Source organism: Pogona vitticeps, chromosome 11, assembly GCF_051106095.1.
Source record: "Pogona vitticeps strain Pit_001003342236 chromosome 11, PviZW2.1, whole genome shotgun sequence".
Taxonomy (NCBI): Eukaryota; Metazoa; Chordata; class Lepidosauria; order Squamata; family Agamidae; genus Pogona; species Pogona vitticeps.
In genome coordinates, this window is record NC_135793.1 from 13,061,082 (window position 1) to 13,077,672 (window position 16,591).

Sequence of the window (16,591 nt, forward strand, 5' to 3'; positions counted from 1 at the left end):
CAAAAACCTTACAAAAACACAAAAAGCCATTAAAAAGAATAAAAACAGTTCCAGTCCAGGAAATCATTATTAAAAACAAAATAATCCAAGTAGGTTATAAAAAGGCTATAGTCCTCAGTGATCCTGTAGAACAAGAATCCTGTACTAAAAAGAAAGATTCAGTAAAAGTCCCATTATCCTTAGAAAAGTCAAATCCAGTAAATGTACCATAGTCCTTACAAAATTACAAGAGCATAGTCCATATGGAGTATTCCAAGTAAAGAAGTCCATAAAGAATATTCCATAGAACAGTCCATAGAAAATAGTCCATGCATAGTCCTTAGGAAAAAATCCCATAAGCCCAAGGATAACCCAGTATAGTAAAGGTTAGTCCCATGTGTCACGAATAACTGAAGGATCGGTCTTGAAAGACAATGTCCATAGGCAAAAAGTTCCTTTTTCAAGAGTAACTGGCAAGGGCTTATCACACCTTCCCACGATGTCATCCAATCAGAGTTCGTTACTAGGCAAACAGTCCTGTTGCACCACATGACTTCTTTCTCATACGCACCAGATGTTATTTGGGTTACGGTGGTTTATCAAAGAGTCACAACAATTCCCATCTATCTAATCACACCGAGTCCTTTCTCAGGCTCTCAGAATAACATTCTCTCTGCTCGCCCAGAAATCAACCTGTCAGCATAGCAAAGATACTTTATACAAAGAAACAAGATGGAACCTCTCTGGCTCATTTCTTAATTACAAAACCCATATGCCTTAAAAAATTTTAACTCAAAAACCCATCTCATCACAACTCCTTGAAAATCTCATTATTATCTTCTTCATATAGTACCATTCCATTCTCAACTTTTTTTCTTTCTGGTTTACCCATTGTTATTTTATCACATTATATTATAGCTTGCTCATATCAGACAATCTGCTGTTGCTTCATCACAGCCATCTCATGAGAAGACTCCCTGGAAAACATCTTGATGTTAGGAAAGTGTGAAGGTAAGAGGACAAGGAGACAACAGAGGATGAGATGGTTGGACAGTGTCATCAAAGCTACCAACATGAATTTGATCCAACTCAGGGAGGCAGTGGAGGACAAGAAGGCCTGGTGTGCTCTGGTCACAAAGAGTCAGACCCGACTAAACGACTAAACAACAACATTATTTTGTTCTGGTGAATATTGGCATGGAATAGAACATCAACACAACACCAATTCTTCTTTGGAATAGCATTTCAAGAGCTCCTTGATGCTAGTTCTTAATCAGGGAAGCTAACTAGCATATGTTGTTTATCTATTGTGTGTATAACGATCCCCTGGTACCAACAGGGAAAGGGGAGGATCAGCGGATACTGCCATTAGAGATAGAAGAACACATTTAACTGTCCTGTACTAAATCAGCTCCTTAAAAACTGAGAGTTGGCAGAAATCTGGCAAATGCTAAATGTGAGTTTGATATATTGAAAGGCTGCTTAAAAGGTGACATTGCTTAAGGTGGCATAGTGCATAACGCTGTTTAGAACCTATGAAAGTCTTTTGCATTCATTAGCCATCCATTTCAGTTTTATCTCTCCTCCCCTGCCTGGCCCAAATGCTATAACCAATAGGGAGGTGCAAATTCTTTTGATGAGGCATGACTTCAAGGTGAAGATCAATGCCAGAGAGGTATTTGAACCACTTTCAGATATGATACCTGCTCAATATGAATGGGATAATGTGAAAGTGAAATTTTAAACATTAAAGATCACTTTTACAGTAGGTGTTGCAATTCTTACAGACAACCCACAAAATTACATAGAAGGTAGAATACCTCTCTTTTCCAAAATAAACAAACACATCTTTAGGATTTTAAACTCTCCAGCACACACACACAAATAAGCACAAAATCTATTTTCCTGAGATTTGATGAGACTTGGCTGACTCAGAGAGGGCTACTACATATGAAATACCGTGGTGCCTCACATTGCGACGTTATTTCATTCCGCAAAAATCGCTGTTGCATGAAAATGTCGCAATGCGAAATAAAAAAGCCCATAGACACACATTAAAATGTGATTAATCCGTTCCTATTGGCTTAAAACTCACCGTTCAGCTAAGATCCTCCATAGTGCGGCCATTTCTGGTGCCTCTTAAGCGAGGAATCCATCCCAGAAAACAGTGGGCGGCCATGTTTTTTTCCTGGTGGCCATTTTGAAACTGCCAATCAGCTGTGTGAAAATGGTCACTTTGCGATGATCGGTCATCGCAAAGCGAAAATACCCCACAGGGAACATCGCAAAGCGATCGCAAAAGCAATTGCAAAATCTTCGTTGCAAAGCGATTTCATCGCTAAACGGAGCACCACTGTATATACCAAATTCTCTAAAAAGATATAAATTATCGAGATGTTCTCTTTCTGGTATTAACAAGCAAGGGAGAGGACACCTGAGGTTTTGGAACATAAATCTCTTTGGCCATCTCATGAGAAGAGAAGACTCCTTGGAAAAGACCTTGATGTTAGGAAAGTATGACGGCAAGAGAAGCGGATGACAGAGGATGAGATGGCTGGACAGTGTCTGCGAAGCAACCAACATGAATTTGACACAACTCCAGGAGGCAGTGGAAGATAGGAGGGCCTGGCGTGCTCTGGTCCATAGGGTCACAAAGAGTCGGACACGACTAAACGATTGAACGACGATGACCTGTTCAATAATATGCCCATCCAATGTTTAGGGGCTCTCTTCCCATAGACCATGATCTTTGTCTTAGTATAGCTGATTGTTAGCCGCTCCACTTTACAGAGCTGCCCAAATTTATATCTCACCCATTGGTCTAGATGGGTGAGGTATAAATAAATAAATAAATAAATAAATAAATAAATAAATAAATAAATAAATAAATAAATAAACAAACAAACAAACAAACACACACACACACACACACACAAACACACATACATACATACATACATACATACATACATACATACATACATACATACATACATACATACATACATACATACATACATACATACATACATACATACATACATACATACATTTTAAGACCAATTTTGTTCAGGCATAGCAAAACCAGGTCATCAGCATAAAGCAGCATTGAGATCGTTCTATAAAAGGGGAGAAAAAAAGAGGGGAGAAAAAAAGAGGGGGAAATCATTTGTGGGATCAAGATGTTTATATAGAAATTGAAAAGAAAGGGTACTAAAATGCACGGCTAATACAGAGGAACCCTGCCCTCAAGGAAAGACCCATTAATTCTTGCTGCGGCCCATTCTGTTGTTTTCGGCCTGGCTGCTTTGATTAGCCAGGCCGGGCAAGGATCAAGGGATGAATTGGTGGCACGACAGCAATCAAGTGCTTTGTCCACAGTATCCGGCGTCACAGGCTGAAAGAGATCAAGAAGTCACCGGACAAGGCAGAGCGCTGGACATCTCTGCTCAACTCACTGTATCTAAAAAAGGAGAGAGCTCCTGGCAGATGGCTTCCACTTTAGATTTAAAGAAGGTTGCAAATTGGTCCAGTGAAATACTAGGGGGAGGCCCGTCACTTAGACCAATTTTGGATAGGTCTTGCACTATATGGAATAACTTTGCCTGCTGGTTTGAAGCTTTGCTTATCCGGTTAGTGAGAAGTACTCAACAAACAGCCTTTACCTTAGCGAGGTAAAGGTTAGTTGCGACCCTGACAACTATCCAATTATAATCTGTCAGGTTCTCTCTCCACTTGTGCTCTAGCCTGCTCCTAAATTGCTTTATTGCTTATAGGTCCTGGTTAAGCCAGGGCGCAGGCCGAGTTCTGCGTTGGAGAGGGCGTTCAGGAGCAATCATGTCTACAGCCCTGGTGGTGTCAGTAAACAAGCCATCAACCAGAGCTTCGACAGGAGCACCAGCCAAGTCAGCTGAAACACCTCTCATGGTATCCTGGAATCCTACAGGATCCAATAGCCTTCGAGGGTGGACCATAGAAATAGGTCCCTGCTCCCTGCGATGGGGGAGAGTCACGGAGAGGACACATTTTATTAGGTGGTGGTCTGACCACGACAAGGGGACTGACATGAGGTCAGTCACCATCAGACCACTCTCGCTCCAACTGGTGGAAAAGACCAGGTCTAGCACATGACCATCCACGTGGTGGTAAAGCCCAGTCTGGATGCCCTCCAGAAGTTTTATATATAATGGCTACTCCCCCCCGCTCCTTCAGTCTAAGCTGGTGCTGGACAGCATAGCCGGGCAGACAGGTGAGTGTTACAGGAGGACCCCCTTTTCCACTATCCATGTTTCGGTTATGCACACCAGGTCTGCATCCTCCTCCAGAATAAGATTGTAAATAACCTAGAATTTATTGGATACAGACCTGGCATTCAACAACACCAGTTTTAGAGTGGACAGTCAGCTGATTTGGCTGCCTCGATACTGATGGTTGGTCACAGACCCAGAACAGTTAACAGCCTTCAAGCATCTGTTCATCGTTCTTCTAACATGAGTAGGGGCTGTGCCAATGCCATATCTCCCTCTACCCATAATCACAGAGATGTTTATTGGCCCCTCGCTGGGAAGACAGGCCTTCCATTCCATACCAAGAAAAAAGAGGAATAAGGAAAAAAGAAGAAAAGGAAGCAAAGAACCCTAATTAATACAAAAATTATATTATAATAATAATAACAATGTTGTTAACATACAAAAGCCATTAAACAGAAATTGATTTAAAGTGCCAGTTATCCAAAAAGACAAAAGAGAAGATATGAAAAAAGGAAAAACAATAAATTCCAGTACAATGTAAATTAATTAAAAATAAAGTAAAACATACAGTGCAAGAAATCTATCTATCTATCTATCTATCTATCTATCTATCTATCTATCTATCTATCTATCTATCTATCTATCTATCTATCTATCTATCTATCTATCTATCTATCTATCTATCTATCTATCTATCTATCTATCTATGTCTGTCTGTCTGTCTGTCTGTCTGTCTGTCTGTCTGTCTGTCTGTCTGTCTATCTATCTATCTATCTATCTATCTATCTATCTATCTATCTATCTATCTATCTATCTATCTATCTATCTATATCTATCTGTCTGTCTGTCTGTCTGTCTGTCTGTCTGTCTGTCTGTCTGTCTGTCTGTCTGTCTGTCTGTCTGTCTGTCTATCTATCTATCTATCTATCTATCTATCTATCTATCTATCTATCTATCTATCTATCTATCTATCTATCTATCTATCTATCTATCTATCTATCTATCATCTGTGTCTGTCTGTCTGTCTGTCTGTCTGTCTGTCTGTCTGTCTGTCTGTCTGTCTGTCTGTCTGTCTGTCTGTCTGTCTGTCTGTCTATCTAATATATGAAATAAAATAAAGTAAAATAAATTTAAAAACAAACAAACAACAGATATCCTCCACACATAGTCCTGGTCTGCCTTACTTTGCAAAGTGATCTTGTTTTACTAGATATTATTAAGTCAGATGTTGTTGAGAATGCTCGATAGCAATTCTTCCAAATGAGGCAAGTCTCAGATGTTTCGGTGGTGAGCAGAGGAAGCAACGGCAGCACCAAGCACAAAGCTGGAAATGGCCCTACTGTTGCCATTTCCCTCCTTTGAAAAATAGCTGAAAAGTTCTCACCAGCCATGCTAGAAAAGTGAACGAGGGAAGTAAGTCCTGGCCGAGTTGCTGTTGCTGCAGCTCCCAACATGGCGCTTCAAAGCGCATCTTTCTCTTCCCGTCTTTCTCAGCTCCCTCACGTCCAGAGCCCCGCTCCACCAAGCCTCCCAATACACTCAGAGCTCACAAATGTCCTCCTCCATCCTCCAAACAGCCATGGAAGACTGAGCAGTTCCCCGATGATTCCCAGGGCTCTCTCCGGCTTCCAGCCAGGTTTCTTGTTGGGCTCCAGCCCCCAACAAACCCCAGCAGCGATGCTTCCAAGATTGCACGATGTACCTCTGAGCTTCACTGGTCGGCCGCCACCAGCTCCATGTTCTGAGCTCCAGCACCAGTTTCTGCATCCACAGCTCGAGGCCAAACTCACCACAGCAGCCTCCAAGACCTCCAGAACTGCTCTTTCTCTCTTTTTCTTGCCTGCTGCACTAAGCAAGTAGGTGAACGAACGGGGCGAAGTAAGGCAGAGCAGCACAGAAAGATAAGGGAGGGCAACACAAAGGTAAGAAAGAGAAAAGGTAAGAAAGAGAAAGAAAATAAGAAAATAAGAAAATAAGAAAATAAGAAAATAAGGAATAAAAATAAAATAAGGAATAAAAATAGAAAGTAGAAAGTAATAAAAATAGAAAGTAAAAATAGAAAGTAGCAGACCCATGCGGCAGCGAAAACGCTATCTGCCTGTCACCGGCGCCATCTTTATTTCTCTATGTGTGCTATATAACTGTATATCGCTATAAATTTCAATTATTTTTCTTATTTAATCCCTACTAGCTATGAGATTATGCTCCAATGGATGGCTCTGTGCAGAGGCAGTGGTTTCATAGAAGAACTGCTTCTTCGCTGCTACCACTGCCATGGAGTAGGCTTTCCAATTAGCTCTAGCCCATGTTCAACTGGATCTGCTCCACGTTTTCTGTCATCGTTGCTCTAGTCTCCATCCCACTTGTTTCATCATCCCCAGCACCCTAGTAAACAAAGGACCTAGTTTGACTGTTTTCTGTGGGAGGGGATGCTTAGGAGCAATCATAGGAAACACCTATTAGGCCCATTTGAGTTGTTAAAGGGCCTGGGAACTATTATTGATCACCCAGACATTAGATTGGAACACATGGAACTTTGCCATGATGATGGAGTGCACTTATCCCAAGCAGGGTTGGACATATTTTGGCAGCTAGTGCAGACTGGGAAGTGAGCATCAGTGCATTCCCAAGAGGCACCCAGTGTCATCGCAAGCAGGATCCAGAAATTTGCTTGCTAGGATGAGGGGTGCATGGAGGGATGAATCTTGCCGATGCCCACCTAAGTTCAAAGGGATTGGATGGATGGCAGATGGGAAGCATTCCCCATGTTTAGCTGGCTGGGTACATACTGTCCAGAGGACAGCTCTGACCAAGAACTTGAGACATACCCATTGGGGGACAGGGCAGGGGTAAGAGATATATGCAGTACATTTAGGCCTTTCTGCAGGAGGAGGGAGGTTAACAATAAGAATTAATGAAGTGTGACCCTAATTAACCTCATCATCTGTGTCCATCTCTTTATTCCAGGAGTAGGTGTGCCCCACAATAGCAGACAAAGTCAGGCAGGTACGGGACACATTAAATAGGTCCCCTCTTCCTAGTTCCTCTCTCCCTCTCAACGCGCATACCCACACACAAGAACTTCCTATACACTTCATCTCCAAACAAATGATGAAGTCATGGGAAAGAAAAATCAGGGGAATAAAGGGAGAAGAGAGCAAAGCAACTGCTTCATAATCCAGCAGCAGGGAGGGCTTGGTCCTGAGGAGAAGCACATGCACAACAGACGGAAGGTCCACAGAGGAAGTGGAGGAACACAGCAGTAGATGCTCCCCTGACCCATACACCCCCTGCCCTGGTGGATGGCAAACATGCCCTTTCTCCTCCTTCACACAGGAACACTGGCCATAATCCTTTGTGGCTCCCATAGAGTTTAGCCCCACCTTTCATCTTCTCCACAGGGTGAAAATGGCTGCCAGAGTCTTACTTCATTAGCTTAAGAGCTCAGAAAGACCTATAAGGCATTGGATTTTCTGATTAAGCTCCCAGTAGTCTGGCTGGGGGCATTCCTGCAGACCTCTGGGGGTGAAATCCATACATCTCCCCCCCAACCCATACTTAATGGCTATTCTCTGCAATGAATTACAATTATCAGGACAAGTGTTTTACAGACATTCGGGAGATATTTTCTGAAAACCATCACCATATTTCTTTCCTAACCCTAAAAACCTTCTCATAGCAGCTAAAACCAAAGACTGTAAGGGAAAAGAGGGCTGATTTCATCCAAACTTGCCCAAAGTTTTGAAAGCTATACCACCTACTGTTTCTTAACTATAGTTAAGGGCCAGGTGACTTATACATCTGAAGATAGAAGCTGCAAAAGAATCTCATTATCAGAGCACTGTATCTTGTAATTAATTTTACTTTTTAGCTCAATAATTAATTAGCTCATGCAATGATTGTTAAGGTGGCAATCAGGGTCTCACTATGGGAATGAATTTTGCTAGGAGTGTTAAGTCCATGAGTGATTGCTTTAAGATCTGTGTTGATATTTGTGTATGATAAGAAGTGTTTTTCCCCAAAAAAACAAAAACAAAAAAACAAACCCAACCCTTCTCCCAAAGTATAATCTTTGGCTATAATCTTACATTTACTTACCTGTGAATAAACTTAGTGGGATTTAGGAGACACCCATTAGGCCCATTTGAAAGAAACCTAATTTGGCAGCGGACGAAATTGGGAATTATAGGCCCATTGCTAATGTTTCTTTCTTGAGTAAAGTGGTCGAGAGGGGTTTCCAAATGTTGGTCCGCCTCAATATCTCAGTGGCCTTTTATACTGTTGACCACAATATCCTCCTGGGGCAGCTCTCCGAGTTGGGAATCAGTGGCCTTGCTTTAGCATGGCTCCATTCCTTCTTGGAGGACTGTCTCCAGAGAGTGTAGCTTGGTGAGATGACTTCTACCCCTTGGATCCTCAATTGTGGAGTTCCACAGAGGTCAATAATCTCACCAATGCTATTTAATATCTATATGAGGCCGCAGGGTGAAGTCATCCAGAGTTGTGGGGCCCAGTGTCATCAGTACGCTAATGACACCCAGCTCTACCTCTCCTTTTTAAAAACTGCAGTGGATGCTGTTCTGACCCTTGAGCACTGCTTGGGGACTGTTCTGGAGTGCATAAGGGCAAATGGACTGAGGTTGAATCCAAACAAGACAGAAATCTTGCGCATTGATGGCCCTGGTATCAGTGGGTTGGGAAACTCCCTCTCCTGACTCTTCCCATGAAGAGTGAGGTTTGCAGCTTGAGCATCTGCCTGGACCCGGATCTCACCATGGAAACTCAGATGGCATCCCATTTCCATCTTTGGAGCAGCCCATTTCCATCTTTGGAGGATTGCCCAGCTGCATCCCTATACAGACATGGGAGCACTCACGACACTGATTCATGCCCTCGTAATCTCAAGTAGACTACTGCAGTGCTCTCTACGTGGGGCTACCCTTCAGGTTGATGCGGAGACTTCAACTGGTCCAAAATGGGGCAGCCAGATTAATAACTGGGGTGAAGAAATTCCAGCACATCTCCCTCACTCTGGCCAACCTTCATTGGCTATTGGTTTGTTTCCTCATCAACTTCAAGGTTATGATGATAACATTCAAAGCCCTAAATGGTTTAGGATCTCAGTACCTAACAGAATGCCTGCTCCCAGCCATATTTGTCCATAATACACATTCTTCATAGGCAGGGTGGTTGAGGACCTTGTCCCCAAAGGAGGCCCGGAGGGAAAGAACAAGAAACCAGGCCTTCTTGCAAGTTGCCCCCCACCTATGGAACAACCTGCCCATTGAGATTCACCAGGCACCCTCACTGGATGGGTTTAAACGAGCATTGAAGACTTGGCTCTTCCATCAGGCTTTCCCAGAGCATTAAAATAGCTTCCCTTTTACCATCCTTTTTGTCACCCTCTCCATCACTCTTTTAACCATCTTTATTGCCGTCTGTTTTAATTTTACCCTATTAAATTTCATCCTATTTGTCTTATATTAATTTATTTATTTTTATTGTCTTTTAATATTGTTGTTCATACTGCTGTTAGCCATCCAGAATGCCTGGTTGCCAGATGGTGCGGGGTACAAATTCAATTAATTAATTAATTAATTAACCAAATGGAGACCATGATTCTGATCTCTGAGATTAAATTCAGCACATGCAGGTGTTATGCAAGGTTCTGGAGAGGTTTGAACCTTTGGCAACTTTAAACGTTGTGATGGACCCGTGCATATGTGTGTCTTTGATCTACAACCCCAAGATTCTTCAGGTAGTAGAGCTCTAAAGTTTTGCCTATGGTCCACAGCAGATCCACTCCCCCCCAACTGGAGTCATCAGGCTCTACTTGACTGAAGTGACATGGATAGGTCTGTGATTTTACTGCCCTAAATCCAAAAGTTACGTGTGTTATGTGCTACCAAGTCAATTCTAACTTACAACTCTAACAGAATATCCAAGGCATGTGAGATATGTAAAGTGTGGTTTCACCAGTGCCACCTCCTAGTGAGTTTCCATGAGAGAGGTGTGCTAGATGAAGACAGAAAAAAAGGGGTGCCACAACCTAGAGGTTATGTGCACTGAATTTCAGCAGGGAAGTTAAGAAAGAATCAATTAAAGGATTTCTTAAAGGTTTTGTAAAACAAAAAATATATAAAATTAAATAAATATCTAGTAGTTATGAAGTGTAAGACTAGCCAGTCGAAACACGACAGTCACAATACATTCTTCACTTACAGAATACACTTGTTGCTCTAATTTACAGGGCAACATTAGGTCATTCTGCTTGGCAGAACTCTTTAGAACTGTCATGTGCCTGAAAGGCTCATTAGACTCACTTTCAAATATGCAGTTGTTAAAGTGTGTAACTTTCCAGAACTTTCCCCCCTGACATACATAGACCAATATTAAGTCATTCTAGGAGTAAATATTATTTGAAATTATGAGACCATATATAGACTGATTTTTTTAAACAGATAGCAGACTGATTAATACTAGAATGATTTTCTTTATCATTTGCTCTCCTGAAATTTCAAAAAACATTGTTTATCCAGAGTAGCAAACATAGTGCACATGCATGTACACATGCACATATACACAGACACACATCTCTGTGTTTCTGTGTGTAGTTTGCATGTGCCTTTAGCTATCATAAGACTATTATCTCAGTACATTAGCAAATCCATCTTTGTTGTTGTTGTTTAGTCATTTAGTCATGTCCGACTCTTTGTGACCCCATGGATCAGAGCACGCCAGGCCCTCCTGACTTCCACTGCCTCCCGTAGTTGTGTCAATTTCATGTTGGTTGCTTCAATGACGCTGTCCAACTATCTCATCCTCTCTCGTCCCTGTTTCCTCCTGCCTTCACACTTTCCCAACATCAGGGTCTTTTCCAGGGAGTCTTCTCTTCTCATGAGATGGCTAAAGTATTGGAGCCTCAGATTCAGAATCAGTCCTTCCAGTGAGCACTCAAGGTTGATTTCCTTTAGAATGGATAGGTTTGTTCTCCATGCAGTCCAGGGGACACTCAAGAGCATCCTCCAGCACCACAATTCAATGGCATCAATTATTCAGCGGTCAGCTTTCTTTATGGTACAGCTCTCACTTCCATACATCACTACAGGAGAAGCCATAGCTTTGACTATGCAGACTTTTGTTGGCAAGATGATGTCTCTGCTTTTTCAGATGCTGTCGAGGTTTGTCATCACTTTCCTCCCAAGTAGCAGGGGTCTTTTATTTATTTATTTATTTATTTATTTATTTATTTATTTATTTATTTATTTATTTATTTATTTATTTATTTATTTATTTATTTATTTATTTATTTATTTGTTTGTTTGTTTGTTTGTTTGTTTGTTTGTTTGTTTGTTTGTTTGTTTGTTTGTTTGTTTCCTGCCTATCTGGACTACCAGACTACTCTAGGTGGCTTTCATGGCTGCTGTCATCCTCTGCAGTATTCACGGAGGTTTGTCATCACTTTCCTCCCAAGAAGCAGGTGTCTTTTAATTTCGTGGCTGCTGTCACCATTTGCAGTGATCATACAGCCCAAGAAAGTAAATTCTGTTACTGCCTCCATATCTTCCCCTTCTATTTGCCAGGAGATGATGGGACCAGTGACCATGATTTTGGTTTTTTTCATGTTGAGTTTCAGACCGTTTTTTGCACTCCCCTCTTTCATCCTCATTACGAGGTTCTTTAGTTCCTCTTCATTTTCTGCCATCAGAGTCATATCATCTGCATATCGGAGGTTGTTGATATTTCTTCCAGCAATCTTAATTCTGGCTTTGGATTCCTCCAGTCCAGCTTTGCGCATGATGCATTCTGCATATAAGTTAAATAAGCCAGGGGACAATATACAACCTTGTCGTACTCCTTTCCCAATTTTGAACCAATCAGTTATTCCACATCCAGGTCTAACTGTTGCTTCCTGTCCCATGTACAGGTTTCTCAGGAGATAGATAAGGTGGTCAGGCACTCCCATTTCTTTAAGGACTTGCCATAGTTTGTTGTGGGCCACACAGTCAAAGGCTTTTGTATAGTCAATGAAGCAGAAGTAGATGTTTTTCTGGAACTCTGTGGCTTTCTCCATAATCCAGTGCATGTTGGCAATTTTGTCTCTAGTTCCTCTGCCCCTTTGAAATCCAGCTTGTACTTCTGGGAGTTCTCGGTCCACATATTGTTGAAGCCTACCTTGAAAGACTTTGAGCATAACCTTGCTAGTGTGTGAAGTGAGTGCAATTGTATGGTAGTTGGAGCATTCTTTGGCACTGCCCTTCTTTGGGACTGGGATGTAGACTGATTGTTTCCAGTCCTCTGGCCACTTTTAGTTTTCCAAATTTGCTGGCATATTGAATGTAGCACCTTAACAGCATAATCTTTTAAGATTTTAAATAGTTTCACTGGAATGCCATCACCTCCACTGGCCTTGTTGTTGGCCATGCTTTCTAAGGCCCACTTGACTTCACTCTCCAGGATGTCTGGCTCAAGGTCAGCAACCACACTATCTGGGTTGTCCAGGATATCCAAATCTTTCTGGTATAATTCCTCTGTGTATTGTTGCCACCTCTTCTTGATATCTTTCTGTGAGGTCTCTTCCAGTTTTGTCCTTTATCATGTCCATCTTTGCACAAAATACTCCTTTAATATCTCCAGTTTTCCCGAACAGATCTCTGGTTTTTCCTTTTCTATGATTTTCTCTATTTCTTTGCATTGTTCATTTAAGAAGGCCCTCTGGTCTCTCCTGCTATTCTTTGGAAGTCTGCATTCAATTTTCTGTAACTTTCCCTATCTCCCCTGGATTTTGTTTCCCTTCTCTTCTCTGCTATTTGTAAGGCCTTGTTGGACAGCCACTTTGTTTTCTTGTGTTTCCTTTTCTTTGGGATGGGTTTTTGTTGCTGCCTCCTGTACAATGTTACTAGCCTCTATTCAAAGTTCTTCAGGCACTCTGTCCACCAAATCAAGTTCCTTAAATCTGTTCTTCACTTCCACTGTGTATTCATAAGGGATTTGGTTTAGATTATATCTGACTAGCCCTGTGGTCTTTCCCACTCTCTTCAGTTTAAGCTTGAATTTTGCTATGAGAAGCTGATGATCAGAGCCAAAATCAGCTCCAGGTCTTGTTTTTTGCTGACTGTATAGAGCTTCTCCATCTTTGGCTGCAGAGATCTTTAGCTTCACTTTCTTTAATGGTTGAGGCCACTGAATATCAAAAACAGCTTTGAGAGTCACATCAAAATGAGAAATTGCAAAATTTTCCAGGTTCTTTTGAACACTGGCTTTTCTTGAAAATTGTCACCTCAGAAAAAAAAGGGTCTCCACCGAGATGCTTTTCAATTATGCCCACTTTCGAATTAAAACAGTTTTTGGTTGGGTTAAGTTGTTTTGCTACCCAAGTTCAAAAAATGATTTTCCATGCCTTGTCCAAGTGAAAACATATGAATCCCAAACATTATCATGGTTGAAAGACCAATGGCCCATCTCTATACAGAGAGTAATATTCCATATCTCCATGAAGCCCGAGTTTCTGCTGCCTCTGCTCCCTTTATCATTCAGGTGAATTGTGGAGACAATAAAACTGGAGAGGACATCTTTACATGCCCTGAACACTTAAAGCAATAGGGTTGGAGCAAGGGAAAGGGTTTTTAAAAAAAACACTGAAGTGTTCACCTCCTGGATGTATGCACTTTACAAGTGTAGGGATTTTGGTGTGCAAAATACATTTTTGTGAAAAGCCCTCTTCTGCCAAGAGAAAAGGCAAAAAATAAAGACAAATTCTCACAGTCTCTCCCAGCAGAGAGAAATGTTTTTGCATTTTCATTCTCACCTTTTACAATAAAATAAACAAAGATTTACTCTGTAAATGTGATCTCTCCCTCTTCTAAGCATATGTTGTATATATGCACACATACCATTAGGTACATTTACACACATATACAACTATCCATAAATACAAATACACATCTCTATAGGGATATAAATGTAAGGAAAAGACACACCATCTCCACATCACTGCAAACACTATGATCATATCAGGTCAAACAGCTTGTGCAATGAATTACAGTGCAAAATATTTGACATTTCTGATGCTTGTGCAATGAAGCATCAAAGACCTTGCCGCTCAAGCAGATGTCACAACATCTCAGTGATTATCTCTAGTTGTGCAACATCAAAGTGTAGCGATCCTGCCTTATATGGCAATTGGCTTTTCATAACAATGATATTCAACAAAATTTTGGCAAAATGCATTTAAATGGAATTATTTCACAAAATCAGCAGTTGTATGTACACAGTAAGTGTAGAGAACAAACTATATATCCAAAGATATATAAAACTAGAGGTATTTCCTTGAAAACCATTTGTACCTGTTATTCTGTCTTGCTTGTGGTTTTGTTTTTCTTGGTCCTTAAGTGATCCAAAGCAAATACCTAAGATGGGAAGAAATAATGCATGCTGCCACAATGAATAAGGGCTTCCAAAGCTTTTTGTCTTTATTTTGACATGGGGATTGAGCAGTCTGGTGTTTTATTAGTTGAGTCAATAGAAATGCTAATGAGTTAGTTATCTTGTTTGAGAAATGGAATTGTTCAATAATGTGACCATGACTTGCCAATGGAAAATAATTGCTTTACAGACCTCCTGCACAGTTTGAAGAGGACTAATAAATGACAGTCCTTCTGCTAAATCCCAACAAATGAGATTTCTGGTTTAAAAGCTACACCAAGTATGTCTTTCAAACAACTTTAACTGAAAAATAAACTAAAAACTTTTTCAAAAGTGTAAATCTTTTTAAATGGTATCATAGAAATATACAGCTACTGCAAAACCTATTCAGATTGTAGATTTGGCATCCTTCGAGAGATTATGGTAACGTTCTCTAAATAGAGGTCTTGGAACAGCCTCTAGTGTGGCTGAGAAGGCCAATTTGAGAGTGACAATTCCCTGAAGAATATGATTCATGAGTTGTTGGAGGTGTTCAACAGAATGGGCAACAACAGTTGCATCATCGGCGAAGCGGAAGTCCCGCATGCATTTCAGATGGACTTTGGTCTTTGCTCTCAATCTAGAGAGCTTTCCATCTGATCTAGTCTGGAGATAGACACCTTCTGTTGCAGTTCCAAAGGCGTGCTTCAGCATGACAGCAAAAAAGATCCCAAACAGGGTTGGCACGAGGACACAGCCCTGTTTCACTCTGCTTTGAATGTCAAAGGGATCAAAAACTATAGTGCCTTTCAATTCCTCATGAAAGGACCTGATGATGTTAAGGAGTCAAGGGGAACATTCAATCTTGGGAAGTATTTTAAAAAGGCCATACCTGTTAACCAAATCAGAGGCCTTTGTACGTTCTATGAAGGCCACAATGAGTGGCTGTTTTCCCCCCTACATTTCTCCTGCAACTCTCTGAGGGAAAATACCATGTCAGTGGTGGACCGATTAGCTCAAAATCCACACTGTAATTCTGGATAGACTCTGTCTGGAAGCACCTGGAGCCTCTTCAGCACAACACGGGCAAGCAGCTTCTCTACATCGCTGAGAAGAGAGATGCCACCATAGTTATTGCAGTTGCCCTGTCTCCTTTGTTCTTATACAATGTGATGATGTTTGCATCCTTCATCTCCTGTGGTACTCCACCTTCCCTCCAGCAAAGACATAATATTTCATACAGCTTGGTGGTGATTATCTCTTTACAGCACTTTAGCAGGGATGCTATCCTTCCCAGGTGCCTTCCCAGAGGCCAGGGAATCCAAGGCTGCTTTTATTTCTGCTAAAGTTGGTTCACTGTCCAACTCTTCCAAGACAGGCAGGCACTCAATGTTACTAATGCCTCTTCAATTGCTACATTCTCTCTGGACTATAGCTCAGGGTAGTGCTGCACCCAGTGGTCCATCTGCTGTGCTTGGTCCTGGATGATCATTCCTGTAGCAGACTTCAAGGGAGCAGATTTCTTCTGTATTGGACCTAAAGTATGCTTGATACCATCATACATTCCCTTGATGTTACCTGTGTCCGCTGCTATCTGTATCTGAGAGCAGAGCTGAAGCCAATAATCATTAGAACATCTCCTGGCAGCCTGTTGGACTTTGCTACAAGCAACTCAAAGAGTTTGCAAGTTGTACTCACTAGGACAGGCCTTGTATACTGCTAGAGCTCTCCTCTTTTCCTCGATGGCTGGCATCAACTCCTTCGAATGGGCTTCAAACCAGTATGCCAAATGTGGACAAGGCGGTGTTATAAACAGCGTTCTTGAAATGTTCCCATCGTTCAGGTGCATATGCAAACATGCCACAGGTGTTACAAGTGCAACAGATTCTGTGCTCTCCGTCATGTCTGATTGGTCAGTGAATGAAAAACCTATACAAAGTGATATTTTAATTAGTCCA